The sequence below is a fragment of the Equus przewalskii genome, chromosome 18, assembly GCF_037783145.1.
Source record: "Equus przewalskii isolate Varuska chromosome 18, EquPr2, whole genome shotgun sequence".
Lineage (NCBI taxonomy): Eukaryota > Metazoa > Chordata > Mammalia > Perissodactyla > Equidae > Equus > Equus przewalskii.
In genome coordinates this window covers 23,139,527-23,146,704 of record NC_091848.1, presented here as the reverse complement: position 1 = coordinate 23,146,704, position 7,178 = coordinate 23,139,527, and positions in this window count along the sequence as shown.

Sequence of the window (7,178 nt, the reverse complement as noted above, 5' to 3'; positions counted from 1 at the left end):
GTCTGCAGGCAGTCCTCTTGCCAGAATCCCAGTACAGACAGCAGGGAATGCCTTCTTTCAGTTCTCTCTCTGCTTCCCTTCCCCTCCTTCCAGTCACTGTGCTCTCTCCTCAGAGGGAGCAGTGGGTCCCTCCAGCTGCAGAACACATGGCTGAGTAAACCAATCACCGCCTTCATCTTCCACCTCCAAAGCCAGAAAGGTTATGCTGGCTTGCTGCTGCCCTTGCTACTGCTGCCTCCACTGCCACTCCCTTGGGTCCTCAGCTTCCTCTGAGGTTCCACCCACCCACTTTCAGTGCACAAGTGGATGGATCTCTTGGGTATCCTGGTGTGCTGTGCAGAGGCACCTTTTTTTGGATATGGATGTCCAACTAGTTGCAAATCAAAGGGGAGAGAAAAAAGTGGTGACTCAAGCCATGATGCTGATGTCCTCTCTCCTGATTTGCTAAAATTTTACTGACGATTTTTGATTCTATGTTCATGGGAGACATTGATCTGTAGTTTTCTCTTTTTCTTCCCAGCACTGGTTCTCACATTAGTTTCTGCTCTGGTAAGCCATGAATCCCTATATTTGCTTATCTGTTTCTCCAGTATCGGGGAAAGCACTTTGCCTCATCCTCCCTTCTCTTATGGATCCAGAAAGAGTTGTTTATTTTTTAATCTGTTCAGCTTTCTACTTGTTGATAGGACAGAGTGGCAACTTCCAAGCTCCTTAAGTGTAGGACTGGAAACAAAGTTAAAACACTTAATTTCCTTAAAGCTTAATCACTATAAAGCTTAATCAGTTATAAAGCTAGTAGGAAGGTTAAAACACAAAGTAGGAAAAATAACTATAACTGCAATAATTAGTTAAGGGATACACAAAATAAAAAGATGTAAAATGAGACATCAAAACCAAAATGAGGGTGGTAAAAATGTAGAGCTTTAGAATGCGTTCAAACTTAAGTTATCAATTTAAAAGAGACTGATACACATTGGTAGATGCAAGTCTCATGGTAACCACAAAGCAAAACCTATGGTAGATACACAAAAGATAGGGGAAAGGAATGTAAGCATACCAGAAAAAAAATCATCTAATGACAAGAGAACAAAAGAAGATGAAAGGAACAGAGGAACTACAAAACAGCTGGAAAACAATTTGCAAAATGGCCATAAGTAACTATTATCAAAAAGACAAGAAATAACAAGTGTTGGTGAGGATGTAGAGAAAAGGGAACCCTTGTGCACTGTTGGTGAGAATGTAAACTGATGCAGTCAATATGGAAAACAGTATGGAGGTTCCTAAAAAAATTAAAATAGAACAATCACATGATAAAAAGTCAACAAAAAGCTGCCAATATAAAAAAGGAAAGCAGGAACACTACTACAGATCCCATAGTCATTATAAGAATAAGAAGAGAAGATTGAGCAATTTTGTGTCAAAAAATTGGAAATGATGTGAAATAGACAAATTCCTTAAAAGACAAAACTTACCATATTTGACAGAAAAATAGGAAATGTGTATAATCCTGCATCTGTTTCAGAAATTGAATTTGTGATCCAAAATATTCCCACAAATAAAAGACTCTAGGCCTGGGGCCAGCCCTGTGGTGGTGTAGTGGTTAAGTTCACGTGCTCTGCTTTAGCAGCCCAAGGTTTGCAGGTTTGGATCCCAGGTGTGGACCTACACACTGCTCATCAAGCCATGCTGTGGTGGCAACCCACATACAAAGAACAGAGGAATACTGGCATAGATGTTAGCTCAGTGACAATCTTCCTTAAGCAAAAGAGGAAGATTGGCAACAGATGTTAGCTCAGGGTCAATCTTTCTCGCCAAAAAAACCCCCTCAAACCCCCAAAAACCTCTAGGCCCAGATGACTTCAAAATTCCTCAAAATACTAAAATAAAAATACCAAGCTTACACAAACTCTTCCAAAAAAGAGGGGAGGAGGGAACACTTTCCAAATTGTTTTGTGAGGCCAGCATAACCCTAATACTAAAACCTGACAAGGACATTATAAGAAAATGAAATTACAGATCTAAATCCTTCATAAGCACAGATACAAAAGTCCCAAACACAATATGAGCAAATCAAACAGCAATATGTAAAAGGGTAACATATCATAATCAAGTGAGATTTATTTCAGGGATGTAAAGTTGGTTTAACATTTGAAAATCAACAAGATAATTCACCACATTACCAAACTAAAACATAAAAAACAATATGATCATCTTGATAAACAGAGAAAAAGCATTTTCAAAATTCAACATCTATTCATGGTTCTCACCATGCCTTTTTAACATTGTAAAGGACGTTCTAGCCAGTGCAATAAAGACAAAAAGAGATAAGATTGGAAAAAAAATTGAAACCTTTTATTCTCGGATGACATGACTGTGTATGGGAAAAGCGAGAAGATTCTACACAAAAGTAAAAAAGAATACTAGAATTGAATGAATTTAGCAAGGTTGAAGGGTTACAAAGTCAAAACTACAAAAATTAATTGCATTTCTGTATTCTAGTAACGAGTAATTAAAAAATAAATTTAAAAAAATTCCACTTACCATAGCATCAAAAACTATAAAAATTTTAGGAGTTTAACAAAGGTTTACAAGATGTCTACACTGAAGACTATAAAACATTCCTGAGAGAAATTAAAGAAGACCTAAAATAAACGGAGGGATATATCATGTTCATGGATTAGAAGACTCAAAATTGTTAAGATGTCAGTTATTTCCAAATTGATCTACAGATTCAGAGCAATCCAAATCAAAATCATATCAGGATCTTTTCTTTTTAGAAACTGATCAGCTGATTCTGAAATTTATACGGAAATGCAAAGGAACTAGGACAGCCAGAACGATCTTGACAACAGAGTTGGAGGACTTACATTACCTGATTTCAAAGCTAAGTATAGAGCTATAGTAATCAAGACAGTGAGCTGCTGGTGTAAAGATAAATGAATAGAACAGAACAGAGGGTCCAGAAATAGACCCACATTTATACAGTCAATAAATTTCAAACAGAGGCACCAAATTCAATGGAAATAGAGAATATTTTCAACAAATGGAGCTAAACAAAACATACCCTTATAGAAGGATTAGGAATATCCTGAATCCTTGCCTCATGCCATACATACAAATAAATTTGAGATGGATCATAGACTTAAAACAGAAAAGTTGAGACTATAATGCTTTTAGAAAAACATAGGGAAATATCTTCATGACCTTGGGGCTGACAAGGATATTTTACACAAAACACAAAAAGCACATCACCATAAAGGAAAATAAAATTGGACTTCATCAAAATAAATGCACTTTTGCTCGTAAAAGTCACCATTAAGAAAATATACAGGCAAACCACAGCCTAGGAGAAAATGCCAACAATACACACATCTGATAAAGGACTTAGATCTTTATATAAAGGATTCTAAGCAATCTATAATGAGACAAGCAGTCTAATGAAAAAACGGCCAGGGACTTCAACGGACATTTCAGGACAAAGAGATAAATTTGCCAATAAGCATATGAAAAGGAGTTAAACATCATTAGTCATCATGCAAATTAAAAATCATAATGAGATATAATAGTACTCTCTCATAATTGCACACAAATGCACATAAAACGGCACAATCACTTTGGAAAACTTTTGGCAGTTTCTTATACAATTAAAAATAAACCTAACTTATGACCCAGCAATTCTACTAGTTACTTCATAAGAGAAATGAAAACATGTCTACAAAGAATGTTCATAATAACAATTTATAATCACCCTGAACTGTAAATAACCTAAATATCCATAAACAAGAGAAAGGATAAATTGTGGGATGTTCATGAAATGGAACACTACTGAGTAACAAAAAGAAACAAACTATAGATATATGCAACAACATGCATGACTCTCTCAGACATTTTGAGCAAGAAGCCTGATGCAAAAGAGAACACACTGTATAATTCCATTTACATGAAATTCAATAAGAAGTAAAATTAACCTATGACAACAGAAAACAGAAAAATGGAAGGGCGGCGTAAGTTCACTGGAAAGCAGCACAAAGAAACTTTCTGGGACGATGGAAAGGTTCATCTGGTCTGGGGTACCGATTACACAGACATATAGATTTGTCAAAAGTAATCCTAAAATCTATGCACTTCAATGTCTATAAATTTTACTTGAATATATATACCATTTTACCTTAAACAATTAGTATTAAAAATCGGATGTATCAGAGGGCCCTCTGCCACTCCCAAAAAGCACCATTCAAGGACATGTGGACTCTTCTCCATTTATAGTAGCTTCGTCAGTCAGTTAGCTCTTCATAATAAAACTGGAATAGTTTTTAAAGAATTCACTAAATTTTCTGGTGAAATGCTGTTCATAAAATTTTATGTTTTTGTCCTAAATTTCTTACTGAGAACATGATTCATCATGTAGTATAACCAAAGTTAACGACTGAGGGGTTATCCCAAAGATAGTGCAAATCCTCAACTCCTTCTCAAAAACAGATGCCTCAATTGACTTGTCTGGGATCATATTCTAATTCCAGAAATAAAAATACATTACATGTATCACACATTGTCATTCTTTGCAAATACTAATACTTGGGGAAAGACAACAGCATATCTTTTTAATAAACATAAACAATTACGTGTGTTTAAACTGGCAAGTGAGGAAGCATTAGGAATAATGATTATCAACAGGAGGTTAGAATATTTTATATATATACATTATGTCAGGTAGATTTTAAAGAAAGCACATATTTTCTATGGACCAAGGCATTTCCAAATTCACACTGGCTGGCTTTTCATGAATGATGCAATTTTTAGTTGAAGTGTGTTGGTCTTCACAGTTGGTACATTTCTATCAGACCCCTTTCAGGAACTGTACTGATGATCTATATAACCTGACTTAACAAAGAACTGCTAGATTTTTGAAAATTGCAGTCAGCAAAAGGCATAATGGCATTCCTATACTATAAATGGAGGATAAATATAATAAAATTTAACTCAAAACAAATTTGGCAGTGCTGGTTATGATGAGCAGAGAGGCTTACAATGCCTAAATAATGGAAAAACACTTATTTATATAGAAACATTTTTATTTGATAAATATAATTTCATAAACTTTAAAAAATTACTGAGAGCTGTACAAGAAGTATACTGCACTTACTGAAGATGCACAGAATTTTTAAAGGATTGTATTAGACAGCCACAGTGTCTGAGGTCCAAATTTCAGACTAAGTGTTGCTACAGTATTTCCAGCTACTAATAAAATCTAACAATCACCATTACAAACATATCATTAGTTATGATCTATTTTTTTGAAGGAATATCACTCAAGTTATCTCACATAAACAGCACTTTATAATGTTCTGTTTTTATGAATATAGATCACTCATTTCAAGACAGAAATAAAAATGTCTCTAAAGGGGGACCAAAATTAATAAAACATGTTTTACATAACTCTTTGGTGTGTTAGTTTTATTAATACATGCTTATATCATATCCTAAATCTATCTTTACAGGAAAAACACAAACACAGAAGATTTTCTCTTTTCCCCCATCCCCCAATAACTTTTCAGAGAAGCATATGTGAAAAACTTTTGGTATTAATTGTAAATTTTTTAGTAGCCATGACTCCCATCTATCAGAGAGGAGTCTCCAGCTTATCACGCAAGCCCAATTTCACAATCTTAGGCAGTGGAAATGACCCTGGCCTGAGTGAAGGTATTTCTTAACAAGGTGACTTGCCTCTTTTTAATCTCCTACTCAGACAGTGCCAGAGTTTGGATCCAGTGAGGGAAGCCTTTGGACATCATGGAGATTAAGACCCAAGGAAAAGGGTAGTTAAGAGAAATTCAACCTGTAAACTCTCCCTTTTTCTTCTCAACTCCACAGGAAGCGTGGGAAGCTGCAGTTCTCCTGGCCTGCACTCTGCTCCTAGGTGATCCTAAGGCCTGCTAAAGCTGTGGCAGGCTGTGAAGTCACCTAAAGCAGCTGATGGGCAATTCTGGAAACTGACTTAGTGCTTGCTATCTTTAGGGCTGCAGCCTTCAGAGTAGGCAAAGGCAAGCAAGTGAGGCAAATAGATTTGAGACCATTAATTAACTAGCAATAACACATGTGACATCTTACTCTGGTTTTGGCAGATAAGAGTAAGTTAATTATCAACATCGTACTTTCCAGAGGATTTTAAAGAAATATGCAAAGAGGAAATTTCCTGTGACTACTGGTTATGTAGTAATCGTTTTACAACGTGAATATTAGCACTAGAAAACTATTGAAAGCTTGTAGACAACACTGTTCCTTTCTTAAATAGGAGAAAATCCTTTTCTTGCCGTTACAAGATCATCTTCCTTTTAATGGAGTAGGTTTTGAACAACAGAGGAGGATGACCATATCAGTGGATGCCATTTACTTTTTTTTATATAAAGTTCTTAAATAGCTTCAAATCGTGAACACGGAAAACGACATCAATCATTTAAGCGCCATACAGGCCAGCTGTCCTCCTGTCTTGCTGAAGTTGGTCAGAGACCTCTTGATGGCTTTGTAGTCCTTCTCTAGTGTCAGTAGTCGGTTTAGCTGATGGCTAATAAACACTGTAAGGTTGATGTACTGAATGTTGGTCTACTGAACGTCATTTTGTTATATGAACACTTTATAAGACATTCTAAGAAAAAGCAAAGTCCATATTATCCTCCACTAAACTCTCTACTGAATATTTTCTGCAGTATTTCCTCTTCTGGAGCATGAATTGGTGAGTATATACATTGGACATTTTATTATCCCTTGAGTGTATTTCCAGAATAACAGTATCTTCCTAAACCCAATTTTGGAATATCTAAGTTAAAGCAGAACTATTTATGAAAATTAATATTTAGGCTAAAATTCATAGCTTTGCATTATTAAAAGGCAAATGCTATCTTGCAAAAAATAAGTTTATCAGTGAACAAAAGTAAAATCTTAACTGTTGACTCTACATTATTTTCTCATCAGCCCAATTCCAGAAGTCTCATATTCATGAAACGGGAAAGGGGTGGAGGTTTGTGCAATAAAAATATAAAAAGGAATTAGCATATTCTCAAGACAAAACTTTTGCAAAACCTTAGTTAACCATTCCATATAATTTTAAATGTATATGTACACAATCATTATATGCCTAGGGCTGGGTAATAGTTCTTAGACCAATAATCATCTCCAAATTT